Genomic DNA, 27,810 nt, shown 5'->3' with positions numbered 1-27,810 from the left:
GCCAAAATTTTGAACAAGAGGAGGAGAGCCAGTGAGGTGTTAGTGGAGGCTCAATTGCAACTCACTAAAAGATACATATGGAGGTTAAAGACCAAGACATATATGGGTGAGATGCAACAATGAAGCACATGATCAATAGATAATGAAAGTTTTTGAATGTGAGAGTTTGATGTAGGAGCATCGACCAACCCCAAACCAAAATTGGTTCCAAGATTCTTCAAGAAACAAATAGCATGGTAGCCAAGGGGTGAGGACACATTTTCCTTTAATTTTTTTGTAATCTTTTTCAAATACTGCATGCCTATAAAAGATGAGGTGGTAGAGAACATGGTTCCTTAAGACAAGCTTAGGTTCCTTCTTATAGTTTTTTTTAGGATTTTTTTTTTTTATATAAGCCACCTGTGAGATCTTAGAGGCAATGGCTAATGTAATGAGATATCTAGCTGAATGGCACGAGGACCTGAGAAACCCCCTTTTATAATTTCTTTTGTTTTGAATATAATCCCTAGCCTGTGATGTTTAAATGGATTTGTCTCTTCTCCTTTTCTTTTGTAAGGTTTTTGTATCATCGTGGGGGTTATCTATTATTAAGGTGATTCAAGGTAAGAAAGAATGCGATAAGAGTTCTTGGGAACCATCACTGAAGGAATAGACGTAGGATTTCATAGCAATGAGGTGTATGTAAGCTTATCATCATGCATACACCATATTAATTGGAAGTCTGCAAAACTAGAATTGAAATGGTGAAACAAGAAATGGGGTTGGGCCTACATGGTTGAGCTACAACATAGTGGAATTGTCAAAAATTAGACAATCAACATGGACAAGAATCAGATAGGTCAGATATGGTCACAAAAATGGAAGGAAGAACCTAGCCAACACCTAACCTCTAACCATCATTATCAGGTGGGACCTAAGAGTGTTACTACCGAAGAATTGTGTTAAGGAATTTTGCATGAGGGAATATGGCTGGAAGATGTGGCCTATTTGAAATCGTTGTTGGAGTTTGGATATGAAGGGAAACCATGGACTTGAGTTCATTATTTCCTAAAATGGTGGAAGGGGAAATATCATGGGCCAATAACCCACAGGCTTCAATAGTTGAAGCAACCACGAGATCAAAATTGATAGAAATTGTTGTAACATTATTGGGTTTTGATAAGTTAGTATATTATCAAAAATAATTTTAAAATGTTAAAATAGGATATGGATGAAAAATAAGGAAAAGTTAAAATGTTATGCCAATATAATGTTTTATAGGCATCCATATCAATAAAACGATAGGCATTAGCTGCCCTAAACAAATAAGGAAAAAGGAAGATAAAATTTTAGGGAAGCAAAAAGAAAAGAATGACTTCATTTCATACTTTTATAAATGCACACGCTGCTAATCAAAATGCACCACATTGGGAGAAGTCAAGTATTTTTTTCATGTGTAGAAGAAAAAGGCAAAGGGGAAAAGGTTTTACTCTAAAGAGTGATATATCAATTAATTTTGGTATAGTGATACCTTATCCCTAAGTTTTAAAAACCCCAAAGTTTCACCTCCACTCGTACTTTGGTTCACCTACCTATTCCTATGTTTTAACACCCCTCTCATACATTTCAAACAATCCATACTACACGATAAATTAATTCACGTCAGTCCCACCGGGTGTCCCGTCGCGTCATGTTAACTCTTTGTCACCTCTCAATCCATCTCCACCCATCTCCCAAGATCTGACGAACCATGCTGTATTTCGGCCCGCCCTCACCATTGGAACTTTATTGTCGGGGGGAAGGGGGGTTTGAAATGGGTGGTATAGGAAATTGCACCCACACCTATGTGTCAACACCATAGCTTTTTGGACCCCCTTCGAGTAAAACCACTAACCACTCTCCCCCCCTCCGAAAAGCAGTTTCCCTCACTCCCAATACCACTCTCCTACCCATTGCACTCCCTCCACTTATCTTCTGCCATGTCATTTTCCTGTTAACTCCACCAATTACATTCGCTCCCTCCAAAATTAAGTCGTTAAGAAGTAAGTGATTTAGCTGTTAATACAATGGACCTGCGCCACCCTCAACAGAAAAACCACATTGTTATATAAACCTCCCTTTTACTTGTTAACATGCTACTGAATTCATGCAGTGTCACTGTATTGCTTTGTTACAGGTTTGCTAAGCTAAACTCCGACGTTTTCACCCACCAGCAACACTGTTTGTAAACTTGTTTTCAGCCTATTACCTCTAGTTTTTCCCCCAAAACCTGACTCCTCTCTGTGTATTGAAGCCTCCAATCTAGTTTTCACTCTTGTCCTTAGATTTATCCAAATATGCCTCCAAAGGATAAGGGACCAGAGGAACCTGTTAATCCTATGATCTATCCTCCCATTGATTTTCACCACATCCCTTTAGCTGACGAAGACCTTAAAATCCATGAAACTCTTTACGAATTTGACCTCTTTGAGATGTATTGCTGGCTCGAGGACAAATACATTGACAAATCTGATGACATTCAGCTGTGGGAGTCCAATTTACCCCACTATATTTTTCCTCTTACCCATAGCACCCCAGAATTTGTTAGGAAGTGTCATGCATCTCATTTTCCAAGCCAAAGGGCCATCATTACCCCTACTAGAGAAATTTTGTTTACTATCACTCCTCAAGCCATAAACTAGATGATGCAAGGCCCCAGAGTAGAGAATGCCACCCCTTTTTCCTATGAAGCACTTGTTGAACTGTACCAGAAATTAGACTTTGCTAAAAGGGCCAAAACCCTGGAAATTTTCTTGATAGAAGATGCCTCATTGCCAAAGAAAAATCCTCCCTATCCCTCCTCCATTTTCCCTGAGAGAGCCAAGCAGATTATCACAGTTATCTCTTACCTCCTTGGCTACTACTCAGATCAGTGGGTAGATGAGGCCATCATAGGATTTATGTCCATTTTCTTTGCTGATTCTAAGCCCTCCAACATGTTTAACTTTAGCCAATTTCTTGCAAACTCAATTCATCAACAACTTATCAAATTCCCAAATAAGGAGGCATTCAAGTATGCATTTTTGTTAGTTTACATGTTCTTATACTTTCACAGAGACAACATCAACATTCCTTTGTAAAAGTTGGATGGAGAAGGGAACCAGTAGCTAGTCATCTTCTGGACTACTCTAGTGATGAAGGAACAAAATGAGTAAACATATAAATAGTTCATAGAGATGTTTGTGCATCCAAAAATCAGTCTCTTAAGTAACAGAATAGAAATGAGGATCAGTGAAGAGATTAAAAATGTGTTGTAGATATCAAACCACCTCTACCAAAACTATACATAATTGAGAATATTTGGGTGTGATCTTGCACCTTACAAGATGCCTAAATTCCTCCCAATGAGTATTTTTGCTCTAGAATAGATAAGGCAGATGCTCAATATGGATGAGATCCATTTTGTAGCTGCCAAGAAGAAGTCCCAGTTCAAAATCAAAACACAGATTGGGCCTTTCATTTGCAACAGTAGGGCAACAGGGGAAGAAGAAGATAAGACTTTAAAGGAAATGTCGTTCAACCTAAGCTTCATTGGGTCATATGATCCATTAGGGATCATTTCTAAATTAAGAGTAGAAACCAAATATACTCCTTATTTTCACACAACTAGAATAGAGATAGAGAAGTACAAAAACTAGCTAGAATGGGTTGAGAATACTCTACAAGAGGCAGAAGAGCAGCTAGTATCATATTCTAGAGTAAATACTCCTACCATGGAGGAGAAAACAATTAAGAGAAGTAGAGAAGAAGAGTCCCCTTCAGGGACTGAAATTTTCAGTGAAGGATTCAAAATTATCTATAGGAAGAAGGCCAAGTTTAGTTCCAAACTAAGCCTCAACAAAGGACTCAGAGCAGGAGAACATTATCACCACTAATGAGCCACTTGTTTCCTCATTAGTGGGTGATCAGACAACACTGTCTTCCACTACCTCCACGACTTGACAAGAGCAACAACAAATTATGCAGACCATCACATTTACTATATGGGAGACATAGAAAAGTATAATGGAAATTTTTAAGGAGATAAAAGTTAGGAATGAGGCCTTGAATATTAACACCTACAACCAGTTCTGGAAGAAGAATTCTAGTTCTCAAAGAAGGTTGCTGTCATCTTTTTATTGAGAGAAAAGGAAAATGCAAATGGCATTCCTCCAGGCACATGTTACCTAGCCCAAGGCTACATCAGACTACAAGAAGACAACATTTGAGTTTGATGTAAAAGATATACATCCCATTAACCAAATGGAGATGCATAAGGAGACTCGAGAAATAATCTTTTCCACCATCACTAACACTACTATGAGTTTGTCTAAACTGCAGGTTACATTAACAAATGTCTAATCATAGCTCAAGATGGAGAAGGTCTCTGCACTTGCCAAAGACACCATGATCAAAACTCTAGAGGACTTGGTGATCAAAGTGTGTTATGACCCTTCAAACATCAATGCTACAAAAGAGCTTATAAATAAAAAGAATTTAGACATAACAACATTAAGGAAGCAGTTAAAATTGCCAACTACAGAATATCCTCTGGCAGGGATATTGAAGAAATAGAGACACAAAAGGCAGATATGATGAAGCTTATCACAGAGCAGAGTACATAGTTGAAGCAAATGGAGACAAAAATGGAAAAGTTGATTAAATAAAAGGAGAAAACTCCCAAAATGGCTATTTTCCCTTTGGAAGCACTCTGTATAACAACCATTCCTACAACCATATCTTCTACAACAAGTATAGGGGATGCTGCAAATCAGTTGGCAAATGTAGTACAAACCATGTATCTCCAGACTGAAGAGATCAAAAAGTTACAGGATCAAGTCAAACTTCTATAGGATCATAAAATGAAGACTGAAACTTTTTCATGCAGTAGAGCTACAAGGAGCTCAAAATTGGATAGAGGCATGGAAGAAGACAATAACTGAGTCTTCTATTGGTTACACACTGGGTCATGTTAAGGAAATCATATGGAACAATACCATTGAAGAAATAGATGAAATCTGGCCATGTATCCAGATTATGTTTGAGCAAAAGGAATTGATGGATAAATCCAAGAAAACCATTTCGACTATCAATGTTGAATTGGGAGAAATGCCTGCTAGAGCCAACAACATCATAAAATTCCTCAATTCCAAAAAATCGATATGAGTTGGATGATCTAGGAGTAGCTGATAGAACATAAACCATCCTAGAGGTAAAGAAAGTTCTAAAAAATAAGAACTTGGTTGTACATCTGACAGAGAAGTGTCACACTCTGTAGGTAGTAGTTAACATGTTTTTCACTAGAATAGATGCATTGAACAAAAAAGGTTTGCCTTCCTTATTTATGATCAATGACAAATTAATGACGAGGGAAGATTTCATGAAGAAGCTTTAGGACATTGCCATGGATACAACTAAGTCTTCCAACATCAAAGGTTCTATGACAGGGAGATATTTTTACGAAGCTATTAGCAACATAAGTTTTATCCAACATGAGATAAAACACATTTTTGCAGTAAAACCCACTTTTTCTCAGTATAGTAAGGTAGATGAGATCTACTACAAGGTGAAAAATATTACTATTCCAGAAGAAGAGCAGTGGGAAAAGTTGTGTGAATTCCAGGATTAAAAAGACATATCAACTTCACCAGTGCGGCACCCGAATAGTGGCCACTCAGTAACTGTTCTCCTCCAAAGTAGGGCCATATGTTCATATCACTTCAATAGATGCATTTCTTCTGATCACATTATTTCTTTTCTGTTATTTCTAGGTTAACAATAGAGTGCCTTGTCACTTAGGCATTAATTGTAATATTTTTGTAAATTTGTTTAAATACTTCATTCTGTCGAAGCATTTAGGGTTGAACCCTTGAACAAATTATCAAGAAGATTTGTACTAAGCTAGAACTTTTTTTTGAGATAATAAAAGATTCTGGATTTTCCTCATATGGTTTGTCTCTCAGTGAGTTATATTTAATCTTGTTTATTCATTATTTCTTCTTCATATAAATCATGTCTTTTTCATTTATCTGATTTAAAATTTAATTGAATTTTAGTTTCATTTTGGATCCTCTATGAAGTTTTAATTTAAATAAGTGATAAATTTACAAAACTATCTGTTATTGTAAATTCCTCTTTCAGAATAAATTTCACTAGATTTCTGTGATAGTCTGTTTATATTTTGTTGATTAAGAAAACACTGTTTTCTTAATTTCTATTGATAAATGGTTAAATACTGAGTTTGAATATTAAATCAATTATACTTCTCCATATTCTACTTATCCATCCCACTAAAATCAAAATAACCATGTGCATGTAAAGAACAACCTTTTATTTTATTAAGATCTATCTAAGTTGAAAGCATCTGTTTATAAATAGTTCACTGTTCATCCAATCATTTAAAACAACAAAACATTATAGATGTGTTGGCATAACCAATTGGCCTTAGGTTATCTCAAAGGACAACATCAGATTTGCACCATTGTGGGGGAGCGAAGGATTGAAAGATAAATTTTCCTTGGGGCAACGATTTTCACTTTCCTTTAAGGTGAATAAAGGATAAGGATATAGGTCAAAATCTTTCACTTGGCGATTCCACTAGTCCAAGATGGCTCCTTTTAAGCATACTAGATCGCATTCTGATTCTGAGATTGTTAACCCTCTGCTAGATCCATAAAGACTTATTAGGGGAGCCTCTTCAAGGAGAAGACATAGAACCCCTTCTTCTTCTTCAGCCTTACACCCTGAAGACATCTCATCTGTAGATCCTTTTTCATCTGTGTCATGCCATCCTGATTGTACTGAACTACCTCCTAGGGTTTCTGAACTCCATTCTAGAGGAGTAGATATTCCATAAACCTTTTTAATATAGTGACTTGAGTCATATCAAGTCCCATCCATTCCTATAAAATCGCCTTCATCTGAGGAAGAATTGGGTTTACATTTACCTGAATTCAAGCCTCAATATTTCATTACTCCAACTCCTTATTCTATTCCATCAACCTCTACTAACCTTGAAGAGACATTTTCTATCTATTCGAATCCTTTGTTTGATAATAAGGAAGACTTTCCACCAGGAGTTCAAAAGTTAGTTATTAAAACCCCTTTCAAATCCTCAAAGAGGTCTCTTCCCTCTTTCTCTCCTCCACATACTAATACCCCTATGGATTCATATTCATCTCCTTCATCTTCATCTTCATCATCTTCCTCTTCCTCATCATCATCCACTTAGTCACGCCATACTCTTACTTCTTTTATGGCTTTTAGACCCATTCTGCAAGCAAGGTATGCTGCTCTAGTTCTCCCTGCAAATTTGGGAAATTTTCTTGATGGATATCTAAAACATTTACCAAGATTTAATGGAGAAACAGGTCCCTCAGCTGAGGATCATGTATCGATTTTCCTAGGTTTTGTTGAAAATATGAACATAGAGCAGGAATACGTTTATATGATATTATTTGTACAATCTTTAGAAGGAAATGTTAGGATATGGTTTAGGCAACTTAGAGATCACTCTATTAGAATGTGGAATGAGCTCATAACTATATTTAAAAACCAATGTGTGGTAAATAAAGATCATGTTTACTTTCTAACTGAATTTGAAGAATTGAAGAGAAAGCCTGGTGAACCAGTTGCTCAATTCATCAAAAGATTTAACAAACTCTATCATAAAATGCCTGTTGATTGTAAACCACCAGTAGTAGCTGCAAAGTTCAGATTTTCCAAAGAATTTAAGGATGAATTCGAATTTATGCTAAGGGAAAGGGTTTCCAATACATTAGAAGACATGCAAACAAATTCTATAGAGGTAGAATCTAATAAGTCATATTTTGGAAAAATTAAAGCTAAAACAGAAAAAGAAGAAAGAAAACTAAAAACCAGGGTTGATGATTCATCTTCTTCCAAATCTAAACTTGAAGATCAGAAAATTGATGAAATTACATCTTTAGTTAGAAACCTTTCTAATAGGATTCATATATATATATATATATATATATATATATATATATATATATAAACTAGAAATGCTCAACAAACTACTGTCATACCTCAAGATCAAACTCAATTTCGAAGAGCTCCTCAAATGTAGATTCTTCAGAGACTAGGTTCTGATCAAAACATTCAACCACCTTTGTTGATTGATGATCAACAGCCATAGGACACAGGCCATTTAATCACTGAAGATATCAATAATATTGATTCTTCAACAATAAAAATTGAAATAGGTCCTTCATCTTCACCTCAGCCTTTTGAATGAGAACAAGGAGAAGCTCAACTTTGATAATACCTAGAATTATCTAAATTTGTGATTGCAGAACTGAATAAAAGGTATGATCTAAGACCTAGATCAGGTCCTGGTAGACCTTCAAAATCTACCACTATAATTGAACCTACAATAAAATCCATTCAAACAAAAACTTCAACACCTCAGACTATAGAGTCATCCACTAAAACCTTTTCATCTGACAAAACCATTTTGACAACTTTTAATATTGAAAAGGAATTGGAAAGGGTCAAGATTCCTATACCTTTAGCTAAACTTTCCAAAAACCCTGGTTATAAAAAACAATTGTCTAAATGGATAGAATCCTCTAGTGTAGATGCTGAGGGAGATTTTATTAGTTTGAAAGATGAAAATCCCTTAGTAGTGTTTAGCCCTATTTATGATATGACTGATGAAAATGTTCCACCATTTTATGTAACTTTAAAAGCTCGTGAATTTCTTTTATATAATTACATGTTGGATTCTGGAGCTTCTCATAACCTTATGCCAAAGGTAATTATGGACTAGCTTCAGTTACAGGTTACCCGTTCTTATCATGACCTTTACACCTTTGATTCAAAGAAAGTACCATGCCTAAGATTGATCAAAGACCTAGTTGTGACCTTAGCTCAAATACATGTCAAGAGTATAGTTTTAGACATAGTTGTAATTGATATTCCTACCAAGTTTGGCATGCTCCTATCTAGATCATGTTGTGCTAAACTTGGAGGATCACTTCACATGGACATGTATTTTTCTACTATTCCAGTTTATGGAGGTGAACATTTAAGGTTATATAGGGAAGTCAGATTCCTTCATATTTTTTGTAGGTCTGATCAAGCAAAAAACCACCCTATCTATGCAGTAGATCAGGATTTTGGTTGCTTTCAGTTGTCTTCAAAAAATGCATCGAACACTCAACTTGCCATTGAAAATATAGTTTCCAAACCTAAAATTATAGAATTACATATCTGGAAACTTTATTTTGATGGATCATGCTAAAAAGAAGTAGTAGGAGCAGGAATTGTTTCAATTTCACCAAATAAAGAAAAAATAAATCAATCATGTAAACTTGAATTTGAGGTCACCAATAATGTTGCTAGGTATGAGGCTTTTCTTCTTGGTCTTGAGCTAGCTAGGAGTTTAAAGGTTCAAAACTTCAGTGTCTTTTTTGATTCTAAGCTTATAGTGAACTAGGTTAGAAATATGTGTCGAAAGAAACACCCAAGGCTCAGGTCTTATAGAAATGAAGCTTGGGGCACAATTGAAAATATCTTCCAAGTATTTAACATAACTGTTATTCCCAGAGATGAAAATATGCATGCTGATTCACTAGCTGTCTCAGAAAGATCTTTCAAAATCTCGGAGCCAGTATTGTTAGAATACCAAATTCAAGTCAAGTATAGACCCTCAATTCCTGATAACCTTAAACACTAGCAAATTTTTGAAGATGATGAACATTTAAAATATTTCCTTCTAGTCATTGATGAATTCTTAAATACGCGAATTGAAGAAGATCAAAACGATGTTGAAGAATCAAATCACCTAAATCTAGAAACTTCATTTAGTCCTAAAATTCTTGATCATGAAATCATCCAATTATATAATAATTTTATTCCTAAAGTATTAGTTTCATTGGAAAAACTATTTGATAATAATGATGTCTCTAAAAACCGCTTGTTTAACTCACCTAAAGAAGAAATGGAAGAATGCAATATTGGGACTTTGGATGATGTGACAAATATTAAATTGTCATCAACCTTGCCTTTGGATGTAAATGTCAAATACTTGAATCTCCTTAAAAATTACAAAGATGTTTTTGCTTGGTCTTATAATGAGTTAAAAACTTATGATACACCTTTGATTGAGCATAACATCCCTTTGAAACCAGAACAAAAACCCTTTCAGCAAAGACTAAGAAGAATCAATCCCATATTACTTCCAACCATTGAGAAAGAACTTAAAAAGTTGCTTGATGCTCATATCATAGTACCTTTAAGGTATTCTAATTGGGTAGCCAACCTAGTTCCTATCAGAAAGAAAAATGGTGAGATTAGGCTATGTGTAGACTTCTGAAATCTAAACAAATCATCTTTAAAGGATAACTATCCATTGCCCAAAATGGATCATCTACTTCAGAAAGTTTTAGGTGCAAATAGGATTTCTATGCTAGATGGATTTTTTGGTTACAACCAGATCATGGTAAGTCAAGCTGACCAAGACAAAACTGCTTTCACCACACCTTGGGGTACATTTATGTATGCTAGAATTCCATTTGGGTTAACCAATGCTGGAGCCACTTTCTAGAGAGCCATGGATCTAGAACTTGTAGCTAAAACATCTGAATTTACTATCATTTATTTTGATGATTTAATTTTTCTCTTTGATTCTGATGAAAATCATTTAAAACACTTGAGCAAGGTTTTTGACAGGTGTAGGAAATTTGGCATATCCATAAATTCGAAGAAATCTTTATTTGTTGTAAAGGAAGGGAAATTACTAGGGCATATAATCTCCAAGGAGGGAGTTATAATTGACCCAAAGAGAGTTTCATCTATTCAGACCCTATCTCTACCAAGGAATAAGAAAAAGATACAAACCTTCCTTGGAAATATTAATTTTCTCAGAATGTTTATCCCTAATTATGTAGAGATAGTTAAGGATAAACTGATATGCTAAAGGAAAACAATGAAGTGAAATGGGTAGTTTCTGCTAGATATGCTTTTGATCAAATCAAAAAGCATATATCTGAGGCCCCTACATTAGCTAGCCCTTATTATTATTCACCTTTTAGCATATTTTCTTTTGCATCCAAGACAACCTTAGCTGCTGTACTTTTACAGAAGAACACAAACGGTGATGACCAACCTATAGCCTTCTTTTCCAAAGTTATGAGGGATGTTGAACTTAGGTATGATATTATTGAAAAAAAAGCATATGCCTTAATTCAAGCCCTCAAAGCCTTTAGAACCTATGTACTGCATTCACACATTACAACTTACATCCCTAATCATGCTGCTAAAATTGTTTTGATCCAGCTTGATATTGATGGAAGAAGAGGGATATGGATTGCTAAAATCCTTGAAATTAAGACCACAAAGATAGTAAAAGGCCAAGGCCTAGCCAAATTGTTAGGTGAATCCAACTGCAAGGTATTGGGGATAATTTTGGTTTCTAAAATTTTATTTGGGGAGAATCCACAAGAACCTTACTTAATATCCGAGGAGAATCCATAAGAACCTCCTCCTCTTATAGAATGGGAGAACCCAGAAGAACCTCTTTCTTCATATCAAGCCATTCTTGTTAACATAGATTAGAAATATCTACTTTCTGATTGGTACTCTAATATTGTGCAGTTTCTTAGGGATTTTCAATGTCCAACTAATCTTAATTTGAAGCAGTACAAGGCCATGAAACTTAAAGCAGTAAAATAATGCATTATCAATGCTAATATATACTAGAAAGACCCTCTTAATATCCTTCCTCTTTGTTTGACTGAAAATGAAACAGAGGGAATTATAGATCAATTTCATGTAGGGTTTTATGGTGGACACTATTATTGGAGAGCAACATCCTACAAAATTTTAAAAGTAGGTTTGTAATGGCTCAGACTTTTTAAAGTTGGAGCAAGAGTCAGAAGTTGCATACCATGCCAATTATTTGTAGGGAAACTAAAACTGTCAGCACTTCCTTTGGTTCTAGTATTGGTGCATGCTCCTTTTCTACAATGGGGGTTGGATTTTATAGGGGAAATTCATCCACAATTAAGTAATCAATGCAGATGGATTTAAACTGCTACAAACTATTTTACCAAGTGGGTAGAAGCCATACCTATTAAAAATGAAACTGATACTGTTGTGATTAAAATTCTTGAAGAAAACATCCTATCAAGATTTGGATGTCCTCAACATATTTTTACAGATAATGTAGTAGCTTTCAGCAATGTTAAAAATATTGAGTTCTGTCAAAAGTATTCAATCCTATTGCACCATACTATCCATAGGGTAATGGGCTATTAGAGTCCTCCAACAAGAGTTTAGTTAAGATCATTAAGAAGATTCTTGAAGACTATAAAAAGAGTTGGGACAACCATCTAATCAATGAAATTTGGGAAAACAGAGTTTCTCCTAAGAGGTCAACAGGAAAGTCTCCTTTCCAATTAGTTTATGGCAAGGAAGTAGTTTTTCCTACTCATTTAGATTTACCTGTCATGAGATTCCTTCAGGAACCTTATGAAGAAAAAGATGATTTCTCAAGAAGGATTAATCAAATTATTGATTTAAATGAAGATAGGGATGAAATTCAGTACAAGCTAAGGAAATACCAAAATAAGACGAAAGAACTATTTGACAGAAAGGCTAGAGAAAGAAATTTCAAGAAACGTGACCTAGTGCTTAGATGGGACACTAGGAGAGAAGATAAAGGCAAACATGTAGAATTTGACAACCTTTGGTTTGGTCCATTTAGCATTGCAGAAGTCAAAGGGAACAATACATTCATCCTACAGAATTTGTAAGGAGATTATTCCTCTTTCCCAGTCAATGGGAAATACTTGAAACATTACATTCAGTATTAATTTTTCATCCATTCATTCATCATATGTAAATATCCAGAGAGTCTATTTTATTTTTGAAAAATTTGCAAGTGAGTATATGTTTCAGCAAAGACTCCATATCTCGAGGAGAAGGCACTTGGATCTACTTGTTCTTTGCATCCCACGGGGGGAAGCAGTCCCTAGCTGGAGCTAATTTTGTAACATTATTTGGTTTTTATAAGTTAGTATATTAGCCAAAATAATTTTTAAATGTTACTTTAGGATATGGATACAAAATAAAGTTAAAATGTTAGTCCAATTTAATGTTCTATAGGCATCCATATCGATAAAATTGTGTGTTAGATGCCCTAAACAAATAAGGAAAAAGGAAAATAAAATGTTAGGGAAGAAAAAAGAAAAGAATGGCTTCATTTCATATTTTTATAAATGCATAGGCTGCTAATCAAAATGCGCCACATTGGCAAAAGTCAAGTATTTTTTTCATGTGCAGAAGAAAAAGGCAAAGGAGCAAAGGTTTTACTCTAAAGAGTGATATATCAATTAATTTTGGTATAGTGATCCCTTATCCCTAAGTTTTAAAAACCCCAAAGTTCCCCCTTCGCTCATACTTTGGTCCACTGTTGGCTATGTGGGGCCTGACCTAGGTTCAACGTTAGTTAGCCAAACAAATCCCTACACTACTGGCCCATTCGACATCAGCTTACGGAGCGCAGACCGAAGTCTCACCTGAAGCAGTACGGGGGGATGATTGAACCAACTTTCTGCACCCTAATATGGTTGTGATGTTGGTGTATTCCTTCTATTCCTGCTCTCGTGTGGGTTGTTAAGTTCTAGGGCTCAGTCAGTCTAGCCCTTTATTCCCCCCTTCAGTACCTTTGCGAATGGGTCCGCTTGACCTTCACGCAGCCCTAACCTACGGTTTAGGCACTTTTTCACTGCTAAAGCAGTGTATAGAGTAGATTCTGAAACTAGCTTAAGTGTCTTACTTATCTTATTAAACAATCACAGTTATCCCTGCAGAAACATATATCCTTAATTGCATTCAATTACCCAACATAATTACATACATTCGCGCATCGCATAAGCATTATAATTGAAATTTATACACAATATGATAAGATGCATTAATAGGAAACAAAGACACAGAATTTGTAGAATACTTATCTTTATTGATATCTTCAAATGATTACAAACTCTATCTGCCCTACGCACACAGTTTCAGGGGTCTGCGCACTCAGCTGCGGACTTTTACCCTAGTGCTCTGCACACTCAGATGTAGAGCCTCTACCTACAGTAAGACCTGAAATTTAGACTTTCCTCCTTATCGCTCAAGACTCCTTACAACTTATTACTCATCTGAACTACATAGAGCTTACTTAGCTCTTTTTATACAATCCCATGGTTCACGGACCATGGGTAGATCTTTACAGCCGACTTTACTTTACAAAATTAAGGGTGGACAACCCTTTATGACTCATGACACCTTTGCACTCCGTGACCAAAAAATGCGAAGACTTTACAATTTTATTACAAAATTTGACCCAAAACATGGTCTTTTGGCCCCAAAACTATCCTTGGGGGATCCTGTTCCCAACAGGCCCCCAACACAAACATCATGACTCGCCCTCAAGTCACTTAGCAGGAACAAAGATCTTAGCATGAAGACCTCCCTGCTCAACCGTTATCACCACAACCTTGGTTGTGCACTGTGCGGTCGCCTGCTTCGTGTCTTCCACCATTTGCTCGATCACTACTCCAGAACTGTCGGCCTGAAGCTTTTGTTGAGTTTCTTGTAGAGTCGCAAGCTTTCCTTCCATAGAGGTTGTCACCATGTAAGCCTCATCTAGCCAGGGCTTCAGTCATGCCTTCAGCATGACTTCCTTATGCAGCGTTGCATCCACATGTTCCTTCAACTACTTGGCCTCTTGTAACTTTACCAATCTCTGTGTGAGCACGACAGTTCACGCTGTGCCATTGACCTCATCATAGTGCTACTATAGCTCACGCACTTTTGTCTCCATCCATTGTACATTTGGGTCCTCTTGCAAGCTTTTTAGGACCTCGAATGACTGCTTAAAAAGTTGCGTGTAGTATGCTACTGCACTATCAACCGCCGCTACTTCTTGTGTGACAGTGGTCGCCTACTACTCCTTTACTTCTGGCGGAGTTGAAAGCTAGACCTTCAATTATAACTCTATGATCTATAGAATTAACTCCAATTGAACCATCGCCATTTTTGTATGAGCGTTGCACACACCCTTAGCCAGCATGCGGATGTGCACCTCGACTAGTTCTTCCTCAGGAATGGCCAATTCTAGGACCATTCGGCATGCCTCCTCGACAACCTGAATTATAAACTTGTTCTAGTTGGTTTCCTTGGTCACACTGATGATGGTAGAGTCTCGTTGTAGTGCCATCTCCTCATTGTTAATCTACTACTTGTTGATCACCTGTAGGGTGTGGTGCTCACGGGCCCTTAATTCTGCAATCACCCCATCCTGCAATAGGTGGAGTGCTTCACCAAGGAGTGCTACCAGATTCAACCCTACTCCCTTTAGGGCACTGATAGTGGGCATGTTAGCTTCGTTCTCCATGGTCAGTGCTCTGTCATGTAGCATTATTGTGTTGGAGGCCTTCACGTGCAGCATCTCGACAGCTTCTAAAGTGTCGATAGCAAGGTTGGTGGACACCGTGCCATCCTATGATGCGCGGGTCTACAGTTCCTGCAAACGTGTCTGGATAGCCCCCAATACTAGTTGTTGTTGTTGCTCCAACTATTGTAGGGCCTCTGCGGTGACATCCTGCATCGTGTCACCGATGTCATTCAAATCACCCTCGATCAGGTTGATTGGGTCCAGCAATGTTTTAATAGCCTTTGATTTCTTCCTAGGACCTCCTTTCTCCTACTCCCTTGGACGCTTGATGCGGGCAGACGTTGCCTGTGGGTCTGCTCCATGTTGTTCTATTTTCTCATCCGTCTCCTCCTCTGTCTCAGGTGAAGGTGACCTTGTGTCTTTGTCAGAGCCCTGCTCTACTCCTCTTGTTTGCTTTTCTGCATGATGAGTGGCATCGTGCTCCACCTAGGCCTTTTCAGTAGCTTCCTTATTTCCCTTTTCGGCCAACTACATCATCTTTAGCTTGGTCTCCTCCTCCTTTCTCTGCATGGAAGACTTGCTCCCTCCCACTGCTAAGTCTTATACGGTGTGCCACCCTGCCAACCATAGATCAAGTAATACATCAATGGCATCATTCATTGCTAGGTAAGGAAAGTCATACCATTTATGCAAAGGGTCCTTCCGTGCCCTAATGGCCACATGGTGAAAATCTGCTTTGAACTCTGCGTAGCCCTGCAGGTTGGAAAACACCGTAGCTGACAACTGCGGTTTGCGATTGATGGCCATGCAGATGTTCAACTCCATCAAGATCTAGAAGATCTTGTTGTCCTTGATTCGTTGTGCATCCTTGGTTTCCCACAACAAAGTGTACTTCTCTATTTCTGGTAGTTCTGGTACAACCGAAGGGAATTGGATGTCCTCTAGTAGCTCCCATGCTACCAGCACAATCGACAGCAAGAGCCAAATGTAGTGGAATGTTTTGCTGAGCTCCTATTCTTCACAAAAATTTTCTAGGATCTCTCCAAGAAGATAGTTCGATCAGTTGAATTGGACTCCTTCGACACACTGGGCTGCTAGCACAACGATAGGCACTTGCACCTCATCGGCGCGACACTTCCTCATCACCTTCCCTGCTAACATCTGAATAGCCACCTTTATAGTAGGGTCATAGATGCTAGATATGGCATATCCACATGACTTATTTACCAACTTAAACTTCTCTTTCATGGCCTTAGCGAGGGTCTGCTCACCACCATTTCCTCCAAATATCATGGCTGGATTTTCTCCTGTGTAGGGAAACCATGTGATATTGTGGATCAATCTGTCAGTGCTGGGTATTGGCTCCTCCAGCCATAGACACCCATCATGCACCAAGCATAGCAGCTGCTTGATGACCAATACTGTAACCGGGGTGCAGTTGTAGTGTGGCACCCAAAGTAGGTTGAGCAACCCTACCTTGTCTACTCCTTTGAGCCACCTCCGCAGCTCCAATGTGGTCATTCCAGTGGTTGTATCAAGGATGCAACACATTAGCTGCTTGGTCGCTAGGTGTGGGAAATTATCATGATCAACCAAGTCCCAGTCGTCGAGTTTTAACAATGAAACCCACGTCAAGCGTGGTCCTTCAAAAACAATCTCATCCGACAACAGAGAGGTTTGCAAGGGGGTCTTGCTTTCATTGATATATTTCAACACTTTGGCCTTGCCATTCCAAGGAGGGGCATACTCAGGAAATTGAGTGATAGGGTCCATAGTTTGGGCCTTAAATTTCTCCACATCTACTCCCACATCCTCATCATCCATCGGGATGTTTTCGATTTCTTCCTCCTCTAGCTCGAAATTGATGGCTTTTCCCTTCTCCTATGTGGTACGCTTCAATGGGTTTCTTCTTAGTGATGTGCGCACCGGTATTGCAGGCTGCTTGCCCATTTTATCCTTTGTGCTCTTGTTGGTTGGGGTTAGCTTTGGTCTTGGTGTCCTTGGTGATTTGGGGAATTTGGCTAATACTTCGGCAACCTCTAGAGCAGCTACTTCTGCCTCCATCTCCATTTTTGGAACTGACTCCTCTGCTTTGGTATCTATAGCTTCTGTGGGCACCGACATGATGTTCTGCAAGAACTCATGTGTCTCCTTTTGTAATGTCTCAAATACTGAAGTGGCTATTAGAAGTTCGTAGTGATCGCGATTCATGTGCACTTGAGAGCTCAACAACTCAATTCTCGAAATGCCAAGTGTTTTTCACTGGGCAGCCACCTATAATTTATAGGGAATTTTGAATTCAAATCCAATCGTTCCCCCCAAATTTGATTCATTAATGCGAGATTAGCATCAAATTTTCAAGGATCTGACCCATAAATTTCATCTTAAATGTTGGCCACCCGCTCCATTTGGTCACATTTCTACTGTCAAATCATGAACAGTGACCGTGGCAGACCTGCGTGATTTCTCCCTAGGTAGCGCAACTCCCTTCTCACTACCACGAACCTTATGACACTTCCTTGCTTCACACAATCCTCCAATCACACAGCTCCCCAACCCAATCAGTGTAATCTATAGTCCCATGCCTCCTTTCCACTACCTAGAGCACTAAGACTGTGCTACCTCTATATAGTCACATGGCCGGATCATTAGTGTATGGCTTCAAGTGACTGCCATTCACCTTTTTTGCGAAGGGATATCCATTCAATTTGACTAGCTGCACCGCTCCTCCATCAGTAATCTCCTTAATGACATAGGGCCCTAACCACTGCATTCTAAATTTCCCTATAAATTTATCAAACTTGCTGTCATATAACAAAACCAGGTCATTTACCCTAAAGGTACACAACTTGATGTGCCGATCATGCCATGCCTTTTCATGCTGCTTTTGGACCTGTTGGTGAAATCTAGCTAGAAATCTCTCTTCCTCAAGATCATCCAGCTGTGCAAGCCTCTCTTCCAAGGCTTTGTGATCAATCATACCCATGAGTGCCGCTATGCATAGACTAGGCACAATATATTCCATGGGCATCACTCCAACACCATATACAAGCCTAAAGGGTGTTTTCCCAGTCAACTTCTTGCATGTCGTCCGATAGGCCCATAGTACTGCGGGTATGCGTAGGTCCCAATCACTTCGCCGAGTGTTGCAAACCTTGGTCAGTGCATGCTCTAACACTGTATTCAATGCTTCCACCATCTTGTTAGCCTGTAGGTGATAAGGCGTGCTCTTCTAGTGATATACCTAAAATTCCTCCGTTAGCACGCTAATTGTTTCATTCAGAAAGTGCGTATCACAATCACTCATAAAAATGTTTTGACATCCGAATCACGTCAGTACATACTCAAAGAGGAACTGTACAACAGTCGCTCTTGTGCAATACTTCATAAGCTGTGCCTTCGCCCATTGAGTAAAATACTCTGTTGTGGTGATAATATACCTTTCTCCCATCTTTCCTTGGGGCTGGATGGGTCCCATAAAATCTATCGCCTATTTCTCAAAGGGTTGTAATGTCATCTATGGATTCAAAGGTAGCTCATCCCTCTGTGATGGCCTAACAGTCCTTTGACACACATCACACGCTTTGCAGTACACTTTCGAATACTGATGGATGGTTGGCCACCACAACCCTGCCCCTAGAATCTTCTATGCAATCACGCTCCCTGCATAATGTCCTCCCACGGCGTCCCCATGAGCATCCACGAGGACATTTCTCCTTTTAAACTATGGTACATACCGTCGCAATATCTCATTGAACCCAATTTTTTATAGATGCCCAACAATTACAGAAAAGTTTTCCACGCACACCACTAACTCCTTCTTTGCTAGATGGTTTATCCTTCTGGGGTAGTTCCTGTCACTAAGAAGTGTATGATATCCTCAAAATTACCATCTGTGACACGCACTTCAAATAGCTGCGTGTCTGGAAATCCTTCTTCCAAATTAGTTGGATCTTCCCCTATTTTGATGTGTGATAAATGGTCTGGTCCCACGTTCAGTTGTCCAAGCTTCAAAATAACTTCAAAATCATACTCCTGGAACAATAACAACTACCTGCAGATTCTTCCCCCCACCACAGGCTTATTTACTAGGTATTTCAACATGGAATGATCCATATACATCGTAAAATGGCCTCCTAGAAAATAATGTCTAAACTTCTGGAGTGCGTATACCATGGCTAACCCTTCGCGCTTAGTGGTGAAATAGTTCTTCTCTGCCTTGGATAACCTTCTGCTTGTGAACACTATAGGGTGGTCCAAGTCTCCTCCGCTAGCCTGTCAATACTTCTCCCAATGCTATGCATGATGCGTCGACATGTACATGAAACTCCTTCTTCCCATCCGGGAAGACTAAAATCGGCGCGGTGACCATATTTTCCTTTAATACATCCAAAATTTTCTTACAATCATTGTTCCAGTAGAATGTGACATCCTTTTTCAACAACTTCTCCATAGGTGCGATGATCTAAGCATATCCCTTGATAAACTTTCTGTAATATCCAGTATGCCCTAGGGTAGAACGCAGTTGTTTCACACTCCTCAGTGCTTCTAAGTTAAGTATCAGTGCTATATTCGTGGGATCTACCATCATTACCTATCTATAAACCACATGACCCAACAGGGTCCCAAAAGGAACACAAAACAGGCACTTCTTCAGATTGAGCATGATAATGTATCTTTGACAAGCATCTAGCATCAGGCGTAAACTGGCAAAATGGCGTCCAACCCAAACACAGTCCAGTCATCAAAGTTCACTTCTAGGAACTTACAAATAAATTCCTTGAATGCCGTAATGACTACGCATGAGAAAATAGAAGGCGCATTTTTCAATCTGAAAGGCATTACAGTGTACTGAAAACAACCCCACTCAGTCGCGAAGGTTGTCTTACTCCTATCCTTGGTGCGATTTTGATCTGATGGTACCCAGAAAACCCATTAGTGAACAGATATGCTTCTTGGTCACCTACATTTTCCAACACTTAATCAGTGAACAGAGTCGAGAAAAGATCATGTACACAAGTGTCATTCAACTTCTTGAGATCTACGCATATCCTTATTTCATCCTTCTGCCTCTTTTCCTATACCACCATTAGGCTCACCCAATCAGATTCTTCCACAGGGTCAATGATGCCTACCGTGAGCATCTTGTCTAGCTCTAAGTGGACCTTCTCCTTATACTTCGGATTGAGACGGTAAGGTATTTGCTTAACTAGCTTCACGTCGAGCTTCAACATGATCTTCATAATACCCAGGTCCCCAATTAGCCATTTTAAATTTGAAAACTTGGTAGGGAACAAATCCTGGTATCCACAGAGCAATTCAACAACTTTATCCATCGTTGCATCATCTCGGTAATCTTCAATCTTCATGAATTTGGGCTCTGCCTCCATACCAATATTTACTTGTTTCATTTTCAATAGCATGGTTATGTCAGGATTATCAATCTGCGGTCCTTCAACCTTGCGGTGACCTTCTGTTTCAGGGATTTTCACCTTTTGTAGATCCTCATATTCTTCTTCAGCGGTTACCTTATAGCATTCCAGTGCGTGACTCAGCTAGGTAGCCCAATCAGGCTGAATAAGGTGCAAAGGATCCTATGGTATCCTAAAGATTGCTGCTTTTACTTCTTGTAGCGCCTCATCGATACAATGAAACCCGTATTCAAAGCTAAATGTCATTATGAATCCCTAGCGCAGAATATCCCATTCACCTGTACCATGGTGGAGCTTCGTTTCTAAGTACCAGTTCATCAGGATAACATCCATGGTGTGACAAAACAAGTGCACCCATTCAGGTTGGGGCTTCTCTCCACAAGCTTGAGCCCATTTGGCCAAGTGCACATGCGGATCATCTTGCCCATCATATTTGTCTGTCAGTTGTACCTTCGGCTTCCCAAAGCATGTTCTCATCATCCTCCTATAGTCAGGCCAATCATCAAAGCTACCCTTGTACGTACCACACCACCTTGCGGGCGTAGCGCTCAATGTCCATTCCAAATCTTGGAAGCACTGCTTCTCTGGTACCTCCTTCTCAAATGCATCCAAAAATATATCTACATCATTTAGGCCATCATAAGTGGGCAGATTTCTTACCTTCGACGACACATAGCATAGCGACTAGGTCATCATGTTACACCTCACTATGGTTACTTCATGTAACCGATTTTTTTAGTACTCTAGTTCTTCATCAGAGTCCAAGGTGTAGGAACTCTCACGATCCCATGTAATTCATCCATCCACTGTTGGATTCACCCAATCTTGGTCTCGCGCTGTTATCTTATAGATACATTCTAGATCATCATCGATCTCATAATCATGGATTGGTTTAGTATAGCACGATCCTTCAGCCAGATCTAGGGGTACTATTACGTGGAGTGATTTCTTCTCAAATATCATCTTTCACTTCTTTAGGTTGATTACCCTGTTCATATTAGTAGCCCAATCAATGCCAAGGAGTGCAGGGTAGGGGTTTATATCATCCACAATTTCTATTACTTCAAAGTTAGCCAGTGTGATTGTGCCTTGAATATATACAGTCACCCGTTGCAGCCTCCCCATGGGGATGATATTCTATTGATTTTCCATCCTTAACTGAATCGGAGACCAATGCAGCATGGGTCTTCCCATCCATTCCAAAGTCTACTTCAGTAGGATGTTCTCGTCTAACCCCAGATCCAAAATAACCTGATCCATCTCATACTATCCTATGTGCGTAGTCAGTCTCATCTCCTGTCCTGTCCTTGTTTTATGCTTACCAATCTTTCATACCACGTGTGGTTCACACGGAGTGTTTCTGGCACATCTATTTATAAGCTCCTGTAATCCCTTCATAGCCTTGTTGTCGCGCAGTAACTTCATGCAGGTTTCTAGAACGGTCATAATCATAGAAGGGTCCATATCCTAATTAGGCTTATCCTTACTCCCTAAGGTGGAGGCCTTAGAGAAGCTCTTCTTCACCTCCATGAAAATTTCGCGTGCGTGATCCAAATCGAAGTCAGCCTCCTTCACTGGAGCTTTTCGAACCCATGCATTATCTTCAGGTTGTTTCCCCTTATCATCTCCTACTGCAATTCCAATTCAGAGCACTATATTTATATTTGGATCCTCTTCGCGAGGCTCAGACCTCATCATCTGCAGGCTCTAAGTCAGTTTGGATGGTACCGCCCCTTTGTCACATATCCTCCCTATCAACATAGGATAGTCCTCCATCTCATGATCAAATAGATTGCAATATTTGCATGACAGACGCATTGGGTTAGTGCAATCATGGGCATAGTGTCTTGGTCCTCTGTAATTGTAGCAAATTAGCTGTCCCTAACCTTTGCCAGGTCCTTCTCCACCTCGGCCTCGTTCGTGCCCCTAAAAGCCTATTCATGCCATCCTTGCACTTAGGTCAGGGGGCCACATTTTTGCCTAAATCCTATAGGTAGGTGTTCTATCCATCATCAATTCATAGCTCCTGTAGTTGCGCTCATCATGCCCTACCAACCTAAAAAATTTGCAGAACAATTGTTGTGGTGTTTGTACAAACCTCCAGAGCAAATGATAGTTATCCATGGCATGTTTTCCTACTACTTGACATATAGCACACCACAATGCAGGGCCCATGCTTGGTCCTTCTTGAGCTTCCAGCCTCAAAGACATCAGTTCTCCTCCTGCCATGTAGCTCGCAAAGACTAAGCAATGGTCTTTGTCATACCCCTGACCCTTGCATTTCAAGCACCATACCTCTTTGCGCACCTCTGGTCGAACTCTTCTGTCCTGCTTCAAACTTTTCATCTCAAGGCAAAGATTTTTCAACTATGCATGGATTTGCTGAACCCCCAGATTTGGATCTTGCATCGATGTTTCATGCAGTCTCATTGCAATCTCCAAGGCCTTTGCCTAAGTCATTATTTTTTGTTGTGACAGTGCAACCCTTAGGTGTGGGAGAAGTGAAGCCACAAACTACTCGCAATGTTGTTTGTCTATCAAGTTCATATTAGCTTCACGAATCTGACACTTCAACCTCTGATCTAATTCCCAAGGTGTCTCGCCTGGCTTCATCATGATTTCTTTGAACCCCACAATCAACTGTGCCTCAGATTTAGGCCTACTAAATTCTTTGTTCAATGCGGTCTGGATGTCTACCACTCTAGCATTTGGGTTATCATTAGAGTATTTAATGTACCATGTTAGCGCACAATCCTATAGTGCACTAACCAGTGTTGCCTTGTTCAAGTGATCATCTGTAACACCTTGAGCTTCCTATACAAATTTCACCATGAACCAAAATTGGTCCAGGTCCTCATTTCCCAAGCCTTTAAACAAAGGCAACTTCAATAAATTTGCCATGCTAAACTGCGGTGGAGGTGGAGGTGGTACGGGTGAAGTTGCAGGTGATGGTGGTGTGGGTAGAGGTGGAAGTTGTGGGAATCCTTGTCTTATTGACTGAATAGCACTTCGTGGAGAAGCCTACGCTACTCCCTCTTCACCACCCAATGGAGGTGAAATCAATGGAATATATTCAAGACCCTTTCTTCCTTTGTTCCTGTAAGTTTTTCCACTTCACATAGCTCCGAACATCAAGGTAGTTACATAATCCATTTTTCACACAATAACATCTTAATCCAGGTATTCAAAAACTTCAAGTACTTACCTCATGCTCCTTTGAAAAAGCATTTCTCTGCCTTGCTGTAGCTGACTGAGGTGTCAACTGCAAATTCAGTCACAAATCCTCCTATGATGCGATCAAGTCAATGATTGACAACACAAGAGATCTTGTCCTCAGAGGCTTCCAGTCTCTCTACTAACTTCGGAGTCCAAAAAATAGGACCATCAAGTCTCCACCTTCCTTGGCTATTTTCGAGCTTCACGATCCACTCGTATAGCTCAACCAGAAAGGAACAGAAAAAGATCTCATGTATTTTTGCATATAGGTACCTGTCCAGCCACTTTTCCTTGGTTAGTCATGGGTTTCTGTTCTCCTGCGTTGCGAATTTGTGGATTTTCCTATCCAACCAGTCTTTGATCTCTTTCTTAGTGGGATTCGAATGTTACGACATCACACATCTCTTATGTAGATTCTGGTCTCGACAATAGAACCATTTGTTGGCTTGGTGGGGCCTAACCCAGGTTCAATGTTAGTTAGCCAAGCAAATCCCTACACTACTGGCCCTTTCGGCATCAGTCCACAGAGCGTGGACTGAAGTCTTACCTGAAGCAGTATGGGGCAATGTTGGAACCAAGTTTCTGCACCCTAGGATGGTCGTGATGTTAGTTCATTCCTTCTATTCCTGCTCTTGCGCATGTCATTAAGTTATAGGGCTCAGTTAGTCTAGCCCTTAATTCTTCCCTTCTATACCTCTGTGAAGGGGTACGATCGACCTTTGCACAACCCTAAACTATGGTTCAGGCACTTTTTCAGTGCTAAAGCAGCGTATAGAACAGATTCCCAAACTAGCTTAAGTGTCTTACTTATCTTATTAAACCATCACAGCTAGCCCAGCATAAACATATATCCTTAATTGCATTCAATTATCCAACGTAATTACATACATTTGCTAATTGCATAAGCATTATAATTGAAATTTATACACAATATGTCAAGATGCATTAACAGGAAACCAGGACACATAATTTGTAGAATACTTCTCGTTATTGATATCTTCAGATGATTATAGACTCTATCCACCCTACGCACATAGCTGCAGGGGTCCGCGTACTTAGATGTGGATGTCTACCCTAGGCCTCTGTGCACTCAACTGCAGAGCCTCTACCTACACTAAGACCTGAAACTTAGACTTTCCTCCTTATCGCTCAAAACTCCTTACAACTTACAACTCATCTAAACTACTTAGAGCTTACTTACCTAGCTCTTTTTCTACAATCTCATGGTCTGCGGACCATGGGTAGATCTTTACAGCCAACTTTACTTTACAAAATTAAGGGTGAACAACCCTTTATGACTCATGCCACATTCGCGCTTTGCGATCACAAAATGTGGAGACTTTACAATTTTATTACAAACTTCGACCCAAACACATGGGATTTTAGCCCTAAAACTGTCCTTGGGGGATCTCGTTCCCAACATTCACCCACCTATTCCTATGTTTTAACACCCCTCTCATACATTTCAAATAATACCTACTATGCGGTAAATTAATTCACGCCAGCCCCACTAGGTGTCCCATAGCGTCATGTTAACTCTTTGTCACCTCTCACTCCATCTCCACCCCTCTCCCAAGATCTGACATCCCATGCTATATTTTAGCCCCCCTCACCATCCAAACTTTACTGTTAGTGGGTGAGGGTCCGAAAGGGGCGGTATACGAAACCGTGCCCACCCGTACATGTCAACACCATAGCTTTTCGGACCCCCCCCCGGGTGAAACCACTAATAGCTCTCCCGCCCCTTCGAAAAGAAGTTCCCTCACTCCCAATACCACTCTTCTACCCGTTGTGCTCCCGCCACTCATCTTCTACCACGTAATTTTCCCATTAACTCCACCAATTACATTTGCTCCCTCCAAAAATAAGTCATTAAACAGTAAATGGTTTAGCCGTTAATCCAATGGACTTGTGCCACCCTCAATAGAAAAACTACAATGTTATATAAGCCTCCGTTTTACTTGTTAATAGGTTATTGAATTCATGCACTGTCACTATATTTCTTTGTTACAGGTTTGTTAGGTTAAATTTCCATTTTTTCACTGGCCAGCGACAGTGTTTGCTCACTTTTTTTCAGCCTATTGCCTCTATTCTTTCCCCCAAAACCTAACTCCTCTCTATGTATTGAAGCCTCCAATCCAGTTTTCACTCTTGTCCTTAGCTTTATCCAAAGATGCCTCCAAAGGATAAGGGACTAGTCAGAGGAACCTATTAATCCTTTAATCTATCGTCCCATTGATTTTCACCACATCCCTTTAGCTGACAGAGACCTTAAAATCCATGAAACTCTCTACGAATTTGAGCTCTTTGAGATGTATTTCTGGTGTGAAGATAAATACATTAACAAATCCGATGACATTCAACTGTAGGAGTCCAATTTACCCCACTATATTTTTCCTCGGACCCACAACACCCCAGAATTTGTTAGAAAGTGTCATGCATCTTATTTTCCAAGCCAAAGGGCCATCATTACCCCTATTGGAGAAATTCTATTTACTATCACTCCTCAAGCCATAGACCAGATGATGCAAGCCCCCACAATAGAGAATGCCACCCCCTTTTCCTATGAATCACTTGTTGAACTATACCAGAAATTAGACTTTGCTAAAAGGGCCAAAACCCTGGAACTTTTCTTGACAAAAGATGCCTAATTGCTAAAGAAAAATCCTTACTATCCCTCCTCCACTTTCCCTGAGAGAGCTAAGAAAATTATCACAGTTATCTCTTACCTTCTTGGCTACTACTCAGATCAGTGGGTAGATGAGGCCATCATAGGATTTCTGTTCATTTTCTCTGTTGATTCTAAACCCTCCATCATGTTTAATTTTAGCCAATTTCTTGCAGATTCAATTCATCAACATCTTATCAAATTCCCAACTGAGGTATTCAAGTACGCCTCTGTGTTAGTTTACATGTTCTTATACTTTCAGGGAGATGACATCAACCTTTCTTTTCAAAAGCTGGATGTATAAGGGAAACAACAATTAGTCATCTTCCAGACTACTCTGGTGATGAAGGAACAAAAGGAATACACATATAAATAGTTCATAGAGATGTTTGTGCATCCAACAATCAATCTCTTAAGCAAGGGAATAGAACCAAGGATCATTGAGGAAATTAGAAAGGTGTTGTAGCTATCAGATCAAGTTTAGACGAGGGATTGGTACCTCTACCAAAACTATACAAAATTGAGAATATTTAGGTGTGATCTTGCACCTTACAAGCTACCTAAATTCCTCCCAATGAGGGCTTGTGCCCTAGAATACACGAGGCAGATGCTCAATATGGATGAGATTCATTTTGTAGTTGCCAAGAAGAAGTCCCAGTTCAAAATCAAAACACAGATTGGGCCTTTCATTAGCGACAGTAGGGCAGCAAGGGATGAAGCATATACGATTTTAAAGGAAATGTAGTTAAACCTAAGCTTCACCTGGTCATATGATCCATTATGGATCATTTCTAAATTAAGATTTGAAATCAAATCTACTCCTTATTTTAACACAGCTAGACTAGAGATAGAGAAGTACAAAAACCAGCTAGAATGGGTTGAGAATACCCTAAAAGAGGTAGAAGAGAAGCTAGTATCATCCTCTATAGTATAGACTCCTACCATGTAGGAGAAAATAGTTAGGAGAAGTAGAGAAGAAGAGTCCCCTTCAGGGAATGGAATTTTCAATGAAGGATTTAAAATTATGTATAGGAAGAAGGCCATGTTTAGTTCCAAACTAAGCCTCAACAAGGACTCAGAGCAAG

The sequence above is a fragment of the Pinus tabuliformis genome, chromosome 9 (genome assembly GCF_031772625.1).
Source record: "Pinus tabuliformis cultivar Carrire ecotype Pingquan chromosome 9, CPIR1, whole genome shotgun sequence".
Taxonomy (NCBI): Eukaryota; Viridiplantae; Streptophyta; class Pinopsida; order Pinales; family Pinaceae; genus Pinus; species Pinus tabuliformis.
This window is presented reverse-complemented; position numbering follows the sequence as displayed.